The following is a 19,540-nucleotide window of genomic DNA, read 5'->3' on the forward strand; positions in this document are numbered from 1 at the left end:
GGAGAGAATGAGAAAGATGGAGGAAGAGAATGAGAGAAGGGTGGCTTGAGACGGCATGGGAGAGAATGAGAGAGAGAGGGAGAGAGAGAGCGCGAGAGACGGGATAAAATATGAAGGCATACAATGAAAGGGATGTAAGGAGAGAATGAAAGGGATGTAAGGAGAGAATGAAAGGGATGTAAGGAGAGGATGAAAGGGATGTAAGGAGAGAATGAAAGGGATGTAAGGAGAGGATGAAAGGGATGTAAGGAGAGAATGAAAGGGATGTAAGGAGAGGATGAAAGGGATGTAAGGAGAGGATGAAAGGGATGTAAGGAGAGGATGAGAGAAGGGTGGCTTGAGACGGCATGGGAGAGAATGAGAGAGAGAGAGAGAGACAGAGAGAGAGAGAGAGAGACGGGATAAAATATGAAGGCATAGAATGAAAGGGATGTAAGGAGAGGATGAGAGGGATGGAGGGAGAGAATGAGACAGGTGGAGGGAGATAATGAGAGGGATGGAGGGAGAGAATGAGACAGGTAGAGGGAGATAATGAGAGGGATGGAGAAAGAGAATGAAAGTAATGGAGTGAGAGAATGAGTAAGATGGAGAATGGAGAGAGATAATGAGAGGGATGGAGAGAGAGAATGAGACAGGTGGAGGGAGATAATGAGAGGGATGGAGGGAGAGAATGAGACAGGTGGAGGGAGATAATGAGAGGGATGGAGGGAGAGAATGAGAGGGATGGAGAGTAGAAAGAGAGAGAGAATGAGAAGGGTGGAGGGAGATAATGAGAGGGATGGAGAGAAAGAATGAGAGGGGTGGAGGGAGATAATGAGAGGGATGGAGAGAAAGAATGAGAGGGGTGGAGGGAGATAATGGTGGTCATTCCGAGTTGTTCGCTAGTTGCTGTTTTTCGCAACGCATCGATTAGGTGGAAAATGCGCATGGTACGCAGAGCGCATGCGCTTAGTTATTTAACACAAAGTTAGTAGATTTGCTGGTGTTCGTGCGGCGCTTTTCAGTCGCACTGCTGATTGGTGAGTGATTGACAGGAAGTTGGTGTTTCAGGGCGGCAACTCAGCGTTTTCCCGGCGTTTGCAAAAAATCGCAGGCGTGTCAGGGAAAAACGTGGGAGTGGCTGGCCGAACGCAGGGCGTGTTTGTGACGTCAAACCAGGAACTAAACGGACCGAGCTAATCGCAGTCTAGGAGTAGGTCTGGAGCTACTCAAAACTGCTAAGAATTATTTAGTAGCAGTTCTGCTAATCTTTCGTTCACTATTCTGCTAAGCTAAGATACACTCCCAGAGGGCGGCGGCCTAGCGTGTGCAATGCTGCTAAAAGCAGCTAGCGAGCGAACAACTCGGAATGAGGGCCTATGAGATGGATGGAGAGAGAGAATGAGCGGGGTGGAGGGAGATAATGAGAGGGATGGAGAGAGAGAATGAGAGGGGTGGAGAGAGAGAATGAGAAGGGTGGAGGGAGATAATGAGAGGGATGGAGAGAGAGAATGAGAGGGGTGGAGAGAGAGAATGAGAAGGGTGGAGGGAGATAATGAGAGGGATGGAGAGAGAGAATGAGAGGGGTGGAGAGAGAGAATAAGAACGGTGGAGGGAGATAATGAGAGGGATGGAGAGAGAGAATGAGAGGGATGGAGGGAGATAATGAGAGGGATGGAGAGAGAGAATGAGAGGGATGGAGGGAGAGAATGAGAGGGATGGAGAGAGAATGAGAAGGGTGGAGGGAGATAATGAGAGGGATGGAGAGAGAGAATGAGAAGGGTGGAGGGAGATAATGAGAGGGATGGAGAGAGAGAATGAGAAGGGTGGAGGGAGATAATGAGAGGGATGGAGAGAGAGAATGAGAGGGGTGGAGAGAGAGAATGAGAGGGGTGGAGGGAGATAATGAGAGGGGTGGAGAGAGAGAATGAGAGGGATGGAGAGAGAGAATGAGAAGGGTGGAGGGAGATAATGAGAGGGATGGAGAGAGAGAATGAGAACGGTGGAGGGAGATAATGAGAGGGATGGAGAGAGAGAATGAGAGGGATGGAGGGAGAAAATGAGAGGGATGGAGAGAGAGAATGAGAAGGGTGGAGGGAGATAATGAGAGGGATGGAGAGAGAGAATGAGAGGGATGGAGGGAGAGAATGAGAGGGATGGAGAGAGAATGAGAGGGGTGGAGGGAGATAATGAGAGGGATGGAGAGAGAAAATGAGAAGGGTGGAGGGAGATAATGAGAGGGATGGAGAGAGAAAATGAGAGGGGTGGAGGGAGATAATGAGAGGGATGGAGAGAGAGAATGAGAAGGGTGGAGGGAGATAATGAGAGGGGTAGAGGGAGATAATGAGAGGGATGGAGAGAGAGAATGAGAAGGGTGGAGGGAGATAATGAGAGGGGTGGAGGGAGATAATGAGAGGGGTGGAGGGAGATAATGAGAGGGATGGAGAGAGAGAATGAGAAGGGTGGAGGGAGATAATGAGAGGGATGGAGAGAGAGAATGAGAGGGATGGAGAGAGAGAATGAGAGGGATGGAGGGAGATAATGAGAGGGGTGGAGGGAGATAATGAGAGGGATGGAGAGAGAGAATGAGAGGGATGGAGGGAGATAATGAGAAGGGTGGAGAGAGAGAATGAGAGGGATGGATAGGGAGAATGAGAGGGGTGGAGGGAGATAATGAGAGGGATGGAGAGAGAGAATGAGAGGGATGGAGAGAGAGAATGAGAGGGGTGGAGGGAGATAATGAGAGGGGTGGAGGGAGATAATGAGAGGGATGGAGAGAGAGAATGAGAGGGGTGGAGAGAGAGAATGAGAGGGATGGAGGGAGAGAATGAGAGGGATGGAGAGAGAGAATGTGAAGGGTGAAGGGAGATAATGAGAGGGATGGAGAGAGAGAGAATGTGAACGGTGGAGGGAGATAATGAGAGGGATGGAGAGAGAGAATGAGAGGGATGGAGGGAGAGAATGAGAGGGATGGAGAGAGAGAATGAGAAGGGTGGAGGGAGATAATGAGAGGGATGGAGATAGAGAATGAGAAGGGTGGAGGGAGATACTGAGAGGGATGGAGAGAGAGAATGAGAGGGGTGGAGGGAGATAATGAGAGGGATGGAGAGAGAGAATGAGAAGGGTGGAGGGAGATAATGAGAGGGATGGAGAGAGAGAATGAGAGGGGTGGAGGGAGATAATGAGAGGGATGGAGAGAGAGAATGAGAGGGGTGGAGGGAGATAATGAGAGGGATGGAGGGAGAGAATGAGAGGGATGGAGGGAGAGAATGAGAGGGGTGGAGGGAGATAATGAGAGGGATGGAGAGAGATAATGAGAGGGATGGAGAGAGAGAATGAGAGGGATGGAGGGAGAGAATGAGAGGGATGGAGAGAGAGAATGAGAAGGGTGGAGGGAGATAATGAGAGGGATGAAGATAGAGAATGAGAAGGGTGGAGGGAGATAATGAGATGGATGGAGAGAGAGAATGAGAGGGATGGAGAGAGAGAATGAGAGGGGTGGAGGGAGATAATGAGAGGGGTGGAGGGAGATAATGAGAAGGGTGGAGAGAGAGAATGAGAGGGATGGAGAGAGAGAATGAGAGGGGTGGAGAGAGAGAATGAGAGGGGTGGAGGGAGATAATGAGAGGGATGGAGAGAGAGAATGAGAGGGGTGGAGGGAGATAATGAGAGGGATGGAGGGAGAGAATGAGAGGGATGGAGGGAGAGAATGAGAGGGGTGGAGGGAGATAATGAGAGGGATGGAGAGAGATAATGAGAGGGATGGAGAGAGAGAATGAGAGGGATGGAGGGAGAGAATGAGAGGGATGGAGAGAGAGAATGAGAAGGGTGGAGGGAGATAATGAGAGGGATGGAGATAGAGAATGAGAAGGGTGGAGGGAGATAATGAGAGGGATGGAGAGAGAGAATGAGAGGGATGGAGAGAGAGAATGAGAGGGGTGGAGGGAGATAATGAGAAGGGTGGAGAGAGAGAATGAGAGGGGTGGAGGGAGATAATGAGAGGGATGGAGAGAGAGAATGAGACGAGTGGAGGGAGATAATGAGAGGGATGGAGAGAGAGAATGAGAGGGGTGGAGAGAGAGAATGAGAAGGGTGGAGGGAGATAATGAGAAGGGTGGAGGGAGATAATGAGAGGGGTGGAGGGAGATAATGAGAGGGATGGAGAGAGAGAATGAGAAGGGTGGAGGGAGATAATGAGAGGGATGGAGAGAGAGAATGAGAGGGGTGGAGAGAGAGAATGAGAAGGGTGGAGGGAGATAATGAGAGGGGTGGAGGGAGATAATGAGAGGGATGGAGAGAGAGAATGAGAAGGGTGGAGGGAGATAATGAGAGGGACGGAGAGAGAGAATGAGAAGGGTGGAGGGAGATAATGAGAGGGATGGAGAGAGAGAATGAGAGGGATGGAGAGAGAGAATGAGAGGGGTGGAGGGAGATAATGAGAGGGATGTAAAGAGAGAATGAGAAGGGTGGAGGGAGATAATGAGAGGGATGGAGGGAGAGAATGAGAAGGGTGGAGGGAGATAATGAGAGGGGTGGAGAGAGTGAATGAGAGGGGTGGAGGGAGATAATGAGAGGGATGGAGAGAGAGAATGAGAAGGGTGGAGAGAGTGAATGAGAGGGGTGGAGGGAGATAATGAGAGGGATGGAGAGAGAGAATGAGAAGGGTGGAGGGAGATAATGAGAGGGGTGGAGGGAGATAATGAGAGGGGTGGAGGGAGATAATGAGAGGGATGGAGAGAGAGAATGAGAGGGGTGGAGAGAGAGAATGAGAGGGATCGAGGGAGAGAATGAGAGGGGTGGAGGGAGCTAATGAGAGGTATGGAGAGAGAGAATGAGAGGGGTGGAGGGAGATAATGAGAGGGATGGAGAGAGAGAATGAAAGGGGTGGATAGAGAGAATGAGAGGGATGTAGGGAGAGAATGAGAGGGGTGGAGGGAGCGAATGAGAGGTATGGAGAGAGAGAATGAGAGGGGTGGAGGGAGATAATGAGAGGGATGGAGAGAGAGAATGAGAGGGGTGGATAGAGAGAATGAGAGGGATGGAGAGAAAGAATGAGAGGGATGGAGGGAGATAATGAGAGGGATGGAGAGAGAGAATGAGAGGGGTGGAGGGAGATAATGAGAGGGATGGAGAGAGAGAATGAGAGGGGTGGATAGAGAGAATGAGAGGGATGGAGAGAAAGAATGAGAGGGATGGAGGGAGATAATGAGAGGGATGGAGAGAGAGAATGAGAGGGATGGAGAGAGAGAATGAGAGGGGTGGAGGGGGATAATGAGTGGGATGGAGAGAGAGAATGAGAGGGGTGTAGGGGGATAATGAGAGGGATGGAGAGAGAGAATGAGAGGGGTGGAGGGAGATAATGAGAGGGATGGAGAGAGAGAATGAGAGGGGTGGAGGGAGATAATGAGAGGGATGGAGAGAGAGAATGAGAGGGGTGGAGAGAGATAATGAGAGGGATGGAGAGAGAGAATGAGAGGGGTGGAGGGAGATAATGAGAGGGATGGAGAGAGAGAATGAGAGGGGTGGAGGGAGATAATGAGAGGGATGGAGAGAAAGAATGAGAGGGATGGAGGGAGATAATGAGAGGGATAGAGAGAGAGAATGAGAGGGGTGGAGGGGGATAATGAGAGGGATGGAGAGAGAGAATGAGAGGGGTGGAGGGAGATAATGAGAGGGATGGAGAGAGAGAATGAGAGGGGTGGAGAGAGATAATGAGAGGGATGGAGAGAGAGAATGAGAGGGGTGGAGGGAGATAATGAGAGGGATGGAGAGAGAGAATGAGAGGGGTGGAGGGAGATAATGAGAGGGATGGAGAGAAAGAATGAATGAGAGGGATGGAGGGAGATAATGAGAGGGATAGAGAGAGAGAATGAGAGGGGTGGAGGGGGATAATGAGAGGGATGGAGAGAAAGAATGAGAGGGATGGAGGGAGATAATGAGAGGAATGGAGAGAAAGAATGAGAGGGATGGAGGGAGAGAATGAGAGGGGTGGAGGGAGATAATGAGAGGGATGGAGAGAAAGAATGAGAGGGATGGAGGGAGATAATGAGAGGGATGGAGAGAAAGAATGAGAGGGATGGAGGGAGAGAATGAAAGATGGAGGGAAGCATGGGAGGTGGAGGGAGAGAATGAGAGAGATGGAGGGAAAGAATGTGTGAGATGGAGAGTGGAGAGAGAGAATGAGAAGGGTGGAGGGAGAGAATGAGTGAGATGTGTGAGTGGAGGGAGAGAATTATAGTAATGGAAACAAAAAGATGTTCCCTAAAAAGGTTGTAAATATACTCTGGGACGATTCCGTCTCACAACTGTCATGGTTTCCCCAGTAATATTTTCAACAGTTGAAAAGTATAATGTACAGTAGTGCCACGCATACCATAAACCAGTGTGCCTGGGAAGTAGGAAGCAGCAGGTTGTCAAAGAATCTGATCACTGACGACTTTGTCGATAGTTTTAAAACGGCAATAAAAATAAATGGTAAACCAGCCTTGTTTAGCATATTTTGTTATTGCCGTATTACTGTAAATGAATTGGTTAAAGACGCTCTTTAGTAAATGTACTTGTGAATGTACCTGTTCACCCGGGCACCGTATTGAAGTATGGTTTCCACAGATCTAGAATACACATAATCCTATCTCCTTGGTCTAAGTAAACAGTAGAAAACTAGGGCTAACATGAACACATTACCTAGAGTCATACTTGCCTACTCTCCCGGAAGCTGCGGGAAGCTCACGTTTTTTTGGGTAGCCCCCGCACCCATGACAGAGTAGGCAGGTCTCCCGCATCCTGCTCGCACCCTAGTGATGCGGGCAGGATGGAGACATACTCTCCCATGTTCGCGAGATGGGGGGAGGGGAAGGAATTCAAATGATGCAAATTGCGTCATTTTAGCCCCGCCCCTTTCTGCGGACCCGCTAATTGCAGCATTTTCCCGGTCTTGGGGCGGGGCTTGATTATGTCACAGCCTGCCCCCGCCCCCCGAAGTCTCCTGCATCGAAAGTAGGTAAGTATGCCCAGAGTGTAGCAGATAACATAACACAATTGCATATATTAACACTATTAGGGGTGTATGTCATACTTGCCTACCCTCCCAGAAAGCTCAGGAGGCTCCCGAAAATCGGGTGGGAAAGGTGGGCAAGTGTCCCACTTTTGCTGGAAGCCCCCCGCACAGAGCCGGCCCTAACCAATATGATGCCCTAGGCAAGATTTTAGCTGGTGCCCCCTAGCACCAGCACTTGTTCCGCCTCTGACCTTGCACCTCTTTCCCAGCACCATCACCCCTCACCCATAGCAGTCCTTATTTTGGTGTTTGTACCCCCTATATTTTAAATAGGAACAGTTCGCACATTTGGCCCAAAAACATTACTCCTCACAGTAGAGCCCCTTGTTCACATTACATCACACTGAATTGCTCCTTATTCATATTACACCACACCATATTGCTCTTTTTTCACATAAGACGACACAGTAGTGCCCTTTTTATACGCAACGCCACATAGTAGAGCACCTTATACACAAAATGCCACACATTAGTAATGCATTTATACACATAATTCCACACAGTAATGCACCTTACACATATGAGACAAATTATTAATGTCCTTATAAACAAAGGCCCTCATTCCGAGTTGTTCGCTCGCAAGCTGCTTTTAGCAGCTTTACACACGCTAAGCCGCCGCCTACTGGGAGTGAATCTTAGCTTCTTAAAATTGCGAACGAAAGATTCTCAAAATTGCGATTACACACCTCTTAGCAGTTTCTGAGTAGCTTCAAACTTACTCGGCATCTGCGATCAGTTCAGTGCTTGTCGTTCCTGGTTTGACGTCACAAACACACCCAGCGTTCGCCCAGACACTCATCCGTTTCTCCAGCCACTCCCGCGTTTTTCCCAGAAACTGTAGCGTTTTTTCGCACACACCCATAAAACGGCCAGTTTCCGCCCAGAAACACCCACTTCCTGTCAATCACATTACGATCACCAGAATGAAGAAAAAAACGTGAGTAAAATTCCTAACTGCATAGCAAATTTACTTGGCGCAGTCGCACTGCGGACATTGCGCATGCGCACTAAGCGGAAAATCGCTGCGATGCGAAAAAATTTACAGAGCGAACAACTCGGAATGAGGGCCATGATGCGCCTTACACATTATGTCAACCTTTATTAATGCCCTTTTACACATAATGTCCCTTACACATATGCCGTACATTATTAATGGCCTTATACACATAATGACACACATAGTGCCCCCTACACATTTGCTGCACATTATTAGTGCCCCTATACACATAATGACACACATACAGTAGTACCCTGTTACACATATGCCGCACATTATTAATGTCCTTATACACATAATGATACACATAGTGCCCCCTACACATATGTTGCACATTATTAATGCATTTTTACATGACACACATAATGCTCCTTACACATATTCCGAACACTACTGCACAACCACTCACATGCACACAGCACTCACACTGCCACTAACACTGTGACCTCTGCCTCTGCTTGGATACAGATGTTCCTCATAAATCTTGCCTCAATGCTAACGTCGGGCACCTTTTTTTATGAAAATGCATCTTATTTGCATTGCTATGTGGGCTAGTATGCACAAGCAGCTTCTGCTGAATAAATTGATATGCAGCATGCCTATATACTGTGTGAGACTGTGGCTGTATCTGCATATGAAATGCTACACACAGAATATAGGCATGCCGCATAACATTTTAATCAGCAGAAGCTGCTGATGCCCCTAGGCATATCGAATGCCATAGGCAATCGCCTAGTTTGCCTATGCCTATGGCCGGCTCTGCCCCCGCACTCCCCCTCAGCTGCCCACAGCAGAGAACAAGTGGGTGGTCGAGGGGGATACGATGATGCACTCCGCGCTGAATCACGTCATCGTAGCTCTGCCCCCTTTTCTCTGCACTGTCTAGCAGGGTCGGGGCCACGATGGCGTGGATATGATGCCACGTCACCGGACTGCTCACTTCCTCCACTGGCCATGCCCCCGGACCACCCACATTGCCACCGGAAACGCCCCCATTAGCCTACCACGCTAATGCTGATTCAAGTATAGGGGTGATCAATAAATTACCAGCCAATCAGCCCCTAACTGTAATGTTACAGGCTGTGTTTGAAAAATGAGGAGCTGATTGGCTGGTACCAAGGCTTAGTACATCTCCCCCTGCATATGACAATGCAGGACCTGTACTATACAGTACATTCAGTGTATGGGTTCAACGCATGCGCCACGTAATAAACATCAATACTTTTACTACAAATGTGACTGGACCGGAATCAGGCCCAGTATCTGGAAGTGGATGTTTTGTTTGAACGTCTAGTAAAATAAGTCTAGAAATTGCTTTTTGGTGGCATTTTTTTTAAACCACACAAATAGTACTACTTAACTATCTACTATATTAAATACAAAACAAAAAGAAAAGTTTTTTTGGGACTGTTCCGCTGTCCCACCTGCAGGCCGCAATGTCCCGTGGTGGGTGCGGAGGGGGCAGTTGGGAGGCTCCTGTCCTAGCAGAGCAGCGGTGAATAGACGCTGTGTGCATGCGCACAGCGTCTGTTCAAGGGAGGCAGAGGGTCTGGGGGCATTCCAGCAGCTTACAGATCTCTGGGCATGGCCCCTCAGTGCTGGAAAACGGGGGTGTAGCTCACGACCTCTGCAATGCCATGAAACCACGCCCTTTTCTATAGACCACGCCCATTTTTGGCCGCTGCTGGGAGTCCCGCTTTCCCGTCTCCCGTTGTGGCAAAGTATGCTATAACACTCATCTTCTCATACATGTTACTGTCACCTTAGTCTCAGCTACTGCCATCATGGCACCCACACACTCTTTGAAGTTAAATTTTGCACATCTACTATCACTTTCACAAACATGCGTGGGAAGCCCAGCACAGTGCTAGTCCGCCCCGCATGTCTGGCTCTGCCCTCCCCCCCACAGGTACAAAAGCATTGCAAGACGGCGATGCATTTGTACCTGAAGAGTAGCTCCCTACCAGCGCAGCTACCCGTCGCTCTCCGAGTCGCAGCGCCTGTGTGTGACATCACGCAGTCGCCGCGGCCGCCCCCCCCCCCCCCCCCCCCGCAGAGGCGATCGCTGGGCTGAGATGCCGATCGCATCTCTGGCATGCGCTGTCACACTGTGGTGCCTGTGCATGCGCAGTTCAGCCCTGATCGCCCGCTGTATGAAAACGCACAGCAGTGATCAGGTCTGAATTAGCCCCTTTGTCTGTAGTGTAAGATTTTCTACAAACTGAGAGTCCCAATTGCAGCAGTGCAATTCCATCTCGGTGCACCTGTTTCCGAGATACATTATCACCGTACACATCTACAGTATGTATGTGTGTGTGATATACACACACACACATACAGATGGGTCCACAGTTATCTTGGCTAGTTTGCTGCACCTAGGCACAACATGGTTTATAAACATAAACCCTTCATATATTGTTCTCAGCTGCAATACAATACAGAGAACAATACAGCAGGAGATTAAGTCACTACAGCAGGGGATTACGTCCAACTGCCCTGGCTCAGTTAATCCTATTAAAGGTCAAGATAAACATGGACCCATCTGTACATGCTGGCAATTAATGTCTGCTGCTAATCACACTATGCACCTCAATGTGTGACCATGTCTCAGCCAGCCCCGCCATCTTACAGAGAAGAGGGAAGCAGCGGTCTACCTGCTCTGTGTGTGTGTAGTACTGATGCCTGTGACAGGCAGCGCATGTGACATGGAGCACAGGGAATTTTATGTTTAGAGACTACATCTCCCAGACAGCCGTGGGATCAGAATCAGTCAGAAAGTATTCAGAAAGACACGCAGGGGTTGTCAGGAGTGGGGAGATTGGGCATGGAGTGGGGAAAGCAGAGAATGGAATGGGTGTGCTCTCCAATGATGGTTACCATTGATGGCAAACCTATGGGTGGCCATCGATGGTAGCAAGCTATGCTATGGAAGACCATAAATGGTTTCAACCACAAATAGTCATCCTTACACTTTCACTGATTGGACCACGGGCCGATCACAGCCTGGGGGTAGGGCATTGATGATGTTGGAGGACAGATCTATTCTCCATGTCCCTGCACTGGTTCTATTCCATCATTGGCAGGAGACCATTTGGTTCTCCCCCATCAATGGCAAAAGTATTTGGCATCGGGCATAGACCACTAATGGTTTTGAATCTTTGATTGTCAATGGTCATCCCTAGAATGGAATGCTTTTGTCCAGAGGAGTGAGCAGGAGAATGTACAAGTAGAGAGACAAGATGGAGCCCTGTTTGGGGGAGCTGAGAGGCAGCTGAAAATTGACTGGAAAATACTGGGGAAGAAACCAAAGTGTCCGTGTAGAGAGCTTGGTTGAAGGAGAGAACTTCAGTCGGATGGACTTTGGAGCCCTAAGAAGATAAAGCCTCTCAAAACTTCAAATGGGACCCACTGAGAGGAGAGTTTGCAGAGAGATACACACTTTGGATACATCTGAGATAAGTAACCATTTACAGTTTTATGTTTCCTGATAAAGACTGACGGCTAGTAGAGCAAAGCCTAGTAAGAATTGGGGGACTAGTCCTTAAGAAAAATTGTATACTGTTCATTTCTTCAGCATAAAGGAGTCCTAAGCTGACTAACGTTGTGTGATTTCATCGCCAATCAGTTTGTGGAACTACATGTCCCAGCTTTGCTGTAACAAGAGATCCCATTGTGGGGACTTTCAGAAAAGTTGTTTGTTCATGAGTCACCAGTATCAATTGGAATTCTATAAAGCTTCCTACAAGTAATGGGCCCTACATACTGGCCGCTCAGTGTGTAGGCACCTACGATGAACGATGCGCGGCCCCACGGTCATTCATCAATGGTGCCTGCTTGATTATACCTGCAAGGTACTATGGACAACATCGTCCATATTAGCATGCAGGACTATGGGGCCAGGTGACGTCAGGGCGTGAAATGGTTAAGGGGTCATAGCCCCTTGCAACGGCGTGAACAGCACACGCAGGGCCTGATGAATCACCTAGTAGGTGCTGTGGTTGGGGGAGTGGCGGGTGCGGGGGAGATATACGGATGGGGGAGAGGGTCCGGGGGGAGGGGTCGCGGGTGGGGGAGGGGTGGATGCAAGGGGGCCGTGTGTGGGGGAGCGGTGGATGCAAGGGGGCCGCGTGTGGGGGAGGGGCTGGTGCGGTGGTGCCGTGGGTGGGGGAGGAACGAGTGCGTGGATGCCATGGGTGGGGGCCCGGAGCCACCGCAGGTGGGGAAGGAGCGGGTGTGGGGGTGCCATGGGTGGGCAAGGGGCGGGTAGGGTGGTGCCACAGGTGGGGGAGGGGCGGGTGCGGGGGTGCTGCGGGTGGAGGAGGGGTCCGGAGCCACCACGGGTGGTGGAGGGTAGATGCGTGGGTGTTGCGGATGGGGCCCTGAGGTACTGCGAGTGGGGGAGGGGCGGGTAATGCTTCTCTTGCTTCTCCTCCTGGAAGCAACTAAGCTGCTGTCCTCCCTTTGGCGGTGGCTCTCCCGGAGACTTGCACAGCAGCCAAGCAGCCAGCCACTATTGTTAGCGCTGGTGCCCCAACGGAATGCTTCGGCACTAAGGGCTGCTGGGAGCTGTGTTTATTTAGTGCATCTACTTCCGTGTAATGTGGCGCGTTGGGACACCGGCGCTAACAATAGTGACTGGCTGGCAGAACTGACTAACTCGCTGAAACAATGTACAGTAAAAGGTGAGAGTGCTGTGCAGTGTCAGTGACTCTGCACACCCACTGCACTGCACAGCACTGTAACCTTTTACATTATTCAACATCCAGACATTACCCTCCGCGATATCACCCACTGTATCCGTTACATTAGCCATCTTGGGGCTTCTAGGCCGGCAGCCCAGGTGCTGTGTTGCGGAGTCAGGGCCTCTGGGGATCTGGGCGCGGCTGTGGCGGGGAGGCACTTCTGTGACATCACACGCAGAGGAGGCTCCAGGGCTCAGAGAGTATGCGGCGCAGGGAGGGCTATGAAAGCCTTCCGCTGCACCGCTTTCATACACATCTATGCCGGTGGCCGCAGCAGCTTTTGTTCCACCTGCGTCATGGCTAGTGGCGAGTGGGCATTGTTGATGCCAGAGGCGGCGGGCGGACTGGCAGCAGTACATAGAACGCTGTAGTAAAAATATTTTTTCCCCCCCTATCTACAGCGCAGAGACTTGCTGCAGATTTAGTGGCATACCCTCCAGCTGGACCTTTTTGGCAGGTACAGTACCTTTTTTATGGTCTGTACCGATTTTTGGCTCTCCAAACTTCCATTGAAAGTGTAGGAAAAGGGGCGTGGCCACACCCATTTACCCGTGATCCCGCCCCCTTTTCGAATTTGTAGCGATTTTTATGTGTCCATTGTTGGAGGGTATGTAATGTACACAAATATCTAAAGGGAACATTTAAAACGTCAGCGCACTTTACAGCACTGGGGGTCACAGCGCAGGAGAAGGAGCCGCCGCCCAGCAGCCTCCTGTAGCAGCGCGGACCGGCTCCCTGGACTAGTAAGTATATTATCCTGCGTCCGCGGTGTGCAAGGGTAGTCACGACGGGGGGGGGTCGACCGGGCGGCGGCGGTAGCGGCGATGTCGGCGGGAGGGGCACATGCGCAGCAGAACATTGTATTACAAAAAATACCTCGATGATGCTGCGGATTGTCATTGCAGGGACAGAGCTTGACCACGAGCTCTGTTCCTGCATGCGATAATTGATAAATCCCTGCGATGTAATCAATTATCGCAGTGCGAGCTTGGGCAATTTTATCACCTGTCATCCGCATCCTGGATGCGGATGGTGACAAATAGGCCCCATAGAAAGGTACAAGAAAGAGAGGGAGAGAGAAAGAGGGTGTCAGAGACGGAGTGATATACAGAGATAGAGAGAGGGGGAGCAAGAGAGAGAGAGGATGAGAGTCAGGAAGACAGAGAGAGAGGGAGGTAAAGTGAGAAGGACAGAGTCAGGGGCGAAAAGAGAGAGAAAGGGAAAGAGAGAGTATGTCAGGGAGGGAGCGAGAGAGACAAGGGCCCTCATTCCGAGTTGTTCGCTCGCAAGCTGCTTTTAGCAGCATTGCACACGCTAAGCCGCCGCCTACTGGGAGTAGAGATGAGCGGGTTCGGTTCCTCGGAATCCGAACCCGCCCGAACTTCAGTTTTTTTTACACGGGTCCGAGCGACTCGGATCTTCCCGCCTTGCTCGGTTAACCCGAGCGCGCCCGAACGTCATCATCACGCTGTCGGATTCTCGCGAGGCTCGGATTCTATCGCGAGACTCGGATTCTATATAAGGAGCCGCGCGTCGCCGCCATTTTCACACGTGCATTGAGATTCATAGGGAGAGGACGTGGCTGGCGTCCTCTCCGTTTATAGAGATTCGAGAAGAGAGTGAGACAGAGAGAGACACAGTAGTAATTTTGGGGAGCATTAGGAGGAGTACTACTACTACTAGTACTTGCTGAAGTGATAGAGATAGTGTGACTGTATTATCTGACTTGTGGGGGAGACACTGACAGTGGGGAGCAGTTAGAGTCTGAGAGCAGGACTCAGGAGTACATATAACGTACAGTGCACACTTTTGCTGCCAGAGTGCCACACTGCCATTGTTTGTGACCACACTGACCACCAGTATAATATATATTGTGATTGTCTGCTTAGGACTCAGGAGTACTACTTGCAAGTTGCTGATAGTGTAACCAGTGACCTGACCACCAGTTTAATAATCACCACCAGTTTATGAGTTTAATATATATATATATATATATAATTGTATATAATATATATATAATATTGTATACCACCTAGCACCTACCCGTGTTTTTTTCTTTTTTCTTTCTTCTTTATACATACTACTATAGTAGCTTACTGTAGCAGTCTGCGGTGCTGCTGAGCTGACAGTGTCCAGCAGGTCCGTCATCAGTCATTACATAATAAATATATATACCTGTCCGGCTGCAGTACTAGTGATATTATATAATTATATATATATATATATATATATTGATTTCATCTCATTATCATCCAGTCTATATTATCAGCAGACACAGTACGTTAGTCCACGGCTGTAGCTACCTCTGTATCGGCACTCGGCAGTCCATCCATAATTGTATACCACCTACCCGTGGTTTTTTCTTTTTCTTTCTTCTTTATACATACTACTATAGTAGCTTACTGTAGCAGTCTGCGGTGCTGCTGAGCTGACAGTGTCCAGCAGGTCCGTCATCAGTCATTACATAATAAATATATATACCTGTCCGGCTGCAGTACTAGTGATATTATATATACATATATATTGATTTCATCTCATTATCATCCAGTCTATATTATCAGCAGACACAGTACGTTAGTCCACGGCTGTAGCTACCTCTGTGTCGGCACTCGGCAGTCCATCCATAATTGTATACCACCTACCCGTGGTTTTTTTTTTTTCTTTCTTCTTTATACATACTACTATAGTAGCTTACTGTAGCAGTCTGCGGTGCTGCTGAGCTGACAGTGTCCAGCAGGTCCGTCATCAGTCATTACATAATAAATATATATACCTGTCCGGCTGCAGTACTAGTGATATTATATATACATATATATTGATTTCATCTCATTATCATCCAGTCTATATTATCAGCAGACACAGTACGTTAGTCCACGGCTGTAGCTACCTCTGTGTCGGCACTCGGCAGTCCATCCATAATTGTATACCACCTACCCGTGGTTTTTTTTTTCTTTCTTCTTTATACATACTACTATAGTAGCTTACTGTAGCAGTCTGCGGTGCTGCTGAGCTGACAGTGTCCAGCAGGTCCGTCATCAGTCATTACATAATAAATATATATACCTGTCCGGCTGCAGTACTAGTGATATTATATATACATATATATTGATTTCATCTCATTATCATCCAGTCTATATTATCAGCAGACACAGTACGGTGGTCCACGGCTGTAGCTACCTCTGTGTCGGCACTCGGCAGTCCATCCATAATTGTATACCACCTACCCGTGGTTTTTTTTTTCTTTCTTCTTTATACATACTACTATAGTAGCTTACTGTAGCAGTCTGCGATGCTGCTGAGCTGACAGTGTCCAGCAGGTCCGTCATCAGTCATTACATAATAAATATATATACCTGTCCGGCTGCAGTACTAGTGATATTATATATACATATATATTGATTTCATCTCATTATCATCCAGTCTATATTATCAGCAGACACAGTACGGTAGTCCACGGCTGTAGCTACCTCTGTGTCGGCACTCGGCAGTCCATCCATAATTGTATACCACCTACCCGTGGTTTTTTCTTTTCTTTCTTCTTTATACATACTACTATAGTAGCTTACTGTAGCAGTCTGCGATGCTGCTGAGCTGACAGTGTCCAGCAGGTCCGTCATCAGTCATTACATAATAAATATATATACCTGTCCGGCTGCAGTACTAGTGATATTATATATACATATATATTGATTTCATCTCATTATCATCCAGTCTATATTATCAGCAGACACAGTACGGTAGTCCACGGCTGTAGCTACCTCTGTGTCGGCACTCGGCAGTCCATCCATAATTGTATACCACCTACCCGTGGTTTTTTTTTTCTTTCTTCTTTATACATACTACTATAGTAGCTTACTGTAGCAGTCTGCGGTGCTGCTGAGCTGACAGTGTCCAGCAGGTCCGTCATCAGTCATTACATAATAAATATATATACCTGTCCGGCTGCAGTACTAGTGATATTATATATACATATATATTGATTTCATCTCATTATCATCCAGTCTATATTATCAGCAGACACAGTACGGTAGTCCACGGCTGTAGCTACCTCTGTGTCGGCACTCGGCAGTCCATCCATAATTGTATACCACCTACCCGTGGTTTTTTTTTTCTTTCTTCTTTATACATACTACTATAGTAGCTTACTGTAGCAGTCTGCGGTGCTGCTGAGCTGACAGTGTCCAGCAGGTCCGTCATCAGTCATTACATAATTAATATATATACCTGTCCGGCTGCAGTACTAGTGATATTATATATACATATATATTGATTTCATCTCATTATCATCCAGTCTATATTAGCAGCAGACACAGTACGGTAGTCCACGGCTGTAGCTACCTCTGTGTCGGCACTCGGCAGTCCATCCATAAGTGTATACCACCTACCCGTGGTTTTTTTTTTTCTTTCTTCTTTATACATACTACTATAGTAGCTTACTGTAGCAGTCTGCGGTGCTGCTGAGCTGACAGTGTCCAGCAGGTCCGTCATCAGTCATTACATAATAAATATATATACCTGTCCGGCTGCAGTACTAGTGATATTATATATACATATATATTGATTTCATCTCATTATCATCCAGTCTATATTATCAGCAGACACAGTACGGTAGTCCACGGCTGTAGCTACCTCTGTGTCGGCACTCGGCAGTCCATCCATAATTGTATACCACCTACCCGTGGTTTTTTTTTTCTTTCTTCTTTATACATACTACTATAGTAGCTTACTGTAGCAGTCTGCGGTGCTGCTGAGCTGACAGTGTCCAGCAGGTCCGTCATTAGTCATTACATAATAAATATATATACCTGTCCGGCTGCAGTACTAGTGATATTATATATACATATATATTGATTTCATCTCATTATCATCCAGTCTATATTAGCAGCAGACACAGTACGGTAGTCCATGGCTGTAGCTACCTCTGTGTCGGCACTCGGCAGTCCATCCATAAGTATACTAGTATCCATCCATCTCCATTGTTTACCTGAGGTGCCTTTTAGTTGTGCCTATTAAAATATGGAGAACAAAAATGTTGAGGTTCCAAAATTAGGGAAAGATCAAGATCCACTTCCACCTCGTGCTGAAGCTGCTGCCACTAGTTATGGCCGACACGATGAAATGCCAGCAACGTCGTCTGCCAAGGCCGATGCCCAATGTCATAGTACAGAGCATGTAAAATCCAAAACACCAAATATCAGTAAAATAAGTTAAAAAACGACAGGGGTGTGCAAGAGATGCTGTCGGTGGCCAGAAGAATTGCGGGACACTTTCGGCATACAGGCACCACGTACAGAAGACTGGAGCACCACCAAAAACAACTGAACCTGCCCTGCCATCATCTGAAGCAAGAAGTGGTAACGAGGTGGAATTCAACCCTCTATATGCTTCAGAGGTTGGAGGAGCAGCAAAAGGCCATTCAAGCCTATACAATTCAGCACGATATAGGAGGTGGAATGCACCTGTCTCAAGCGCAGTGGAGAATGATTTCAACATTGTGCAAGGTTCTGATGCCCTTTGAACTTGCCACACGTGAAGTCAGTTCAGACACTGCCAGCCTGAGTCAGGTCATTCCCCTCATCAGGCTTTTGCAGAAGAAGCTGGAGACATTGAAGGAGGAGCTAACACGGAGCGATTCCGCTAGGCATGTGGGACTTGTAGATGGAGCCCTTAATTCGCTTAACAAGGATTCACGGGTGGTCAATCTGTTGAAATCAGAGCACTACATTTTGGCCACCATGCTCGATCCTAGATTTAAAGCCTACCTTGGATCTCTCTTTCCGGCAGACACAAGTCTGCTGGGGTTCAAAGACCTGCTGGTGAGAAAATTGTCAAGTCAAGCGGAACGCGACCTGTCAACATCTCCTCCTTCACATTCTCCCGCAACTGGGGGTGCGAGGAAAAGGCTCAGAATTCCGAGCCCACCCGCTGGCGGTGATGCAGGGCAGTCTGGAGCGACTGCTGATGCTGACATCTGGTCCGGACTGAAGGACCTGACAACGATTACGGACATGTCGTCTACTGGCACTGCATATGATTCTCTCACCATTGAAAGAATGGTGGAGGATTATATGAGTGACCGCATCCAAGTAGGCACGTCACACAGTCCGTACTTATACTGGCAGGAAAAAGAGGCAATTTGGAGGCCCTTGCACAAACTGGCTTTATTCTACCTAAGTTGCCCTCCCACAAGTGTGTACTCCGAAAGAGTGTTTAGTGCCGCCGCTCACCTTGTCAGCAATCGGCGTACGAGGTTACATCCAGAAAATGTGGAGAAGATGATGTTCATTAAAATGAATTATAATCAATTCCTCCGTGGAGACATTGACCAGCAGCAATTGCCTCCACAAAGTACACAGGGAGCTGAGATGGTGGATTCCAGTGGGGATGAATTGATAATCTGTGAGGAGGGGGATGTACACGGTGATATATCGGAGGATGATGATGAGGTGGACATCTTGCCTCTGTAGAGCCAGTTTGTGCAAGGAGAGATTAATTGCTTCTTTTTTGGTGGGGGTCCAAACCAACCCGTCATTTCAGTCACAGTCGTGTGGCAGACCCTGTCACTGAAATGATGGGTTGGTTAAAGTGTGCATGTCCTGTTTATACAACATAAGGGTGGGTGGGAGGGCCCAAGGACAATTCCATCTTGCACCTCTTTTTTCTTTAATTTTTCTTTGCGTCATGTGCTGTTTGGGGAGTATTTTTTGGAAGGGCCATCCTGCGTGACACTGCAGTGCCACTCCTAGATGGGCCCGGTGTTTGTGT

At 48.4% G+C, this 19,540-nt stretch overlaps 1 protein-coding gene across 1 annotated transcript in view; it reads right to left on the reverse strand.

Annotated features, from left to right (window-relative positions):
* The window catches only part of LOC134990002 (retinal guanylyl cyclase 2-like), a 253,537-nt gene that overhangs the window by 129,507 nt on the left and 104,490 nt on the right, over positions 1–19,540 (reverse strand). The window lies entirely within an intron of this gene.

This window comes from Pseudophryne corroboree, chromosome 2, assembly GCF_028390025.1.
Source record: "Pseudophryne corroboree isolate aPseCor3 chromosome 2, aPseCor3.hap2, whole genome shotgun sequence".
Lineage (NCBI taxonomy): Eukaryota > Metazoa > Chordata > Amphibia > Anura > Myobatrachidae > Pseudophryne > Pseudophryne corroboree.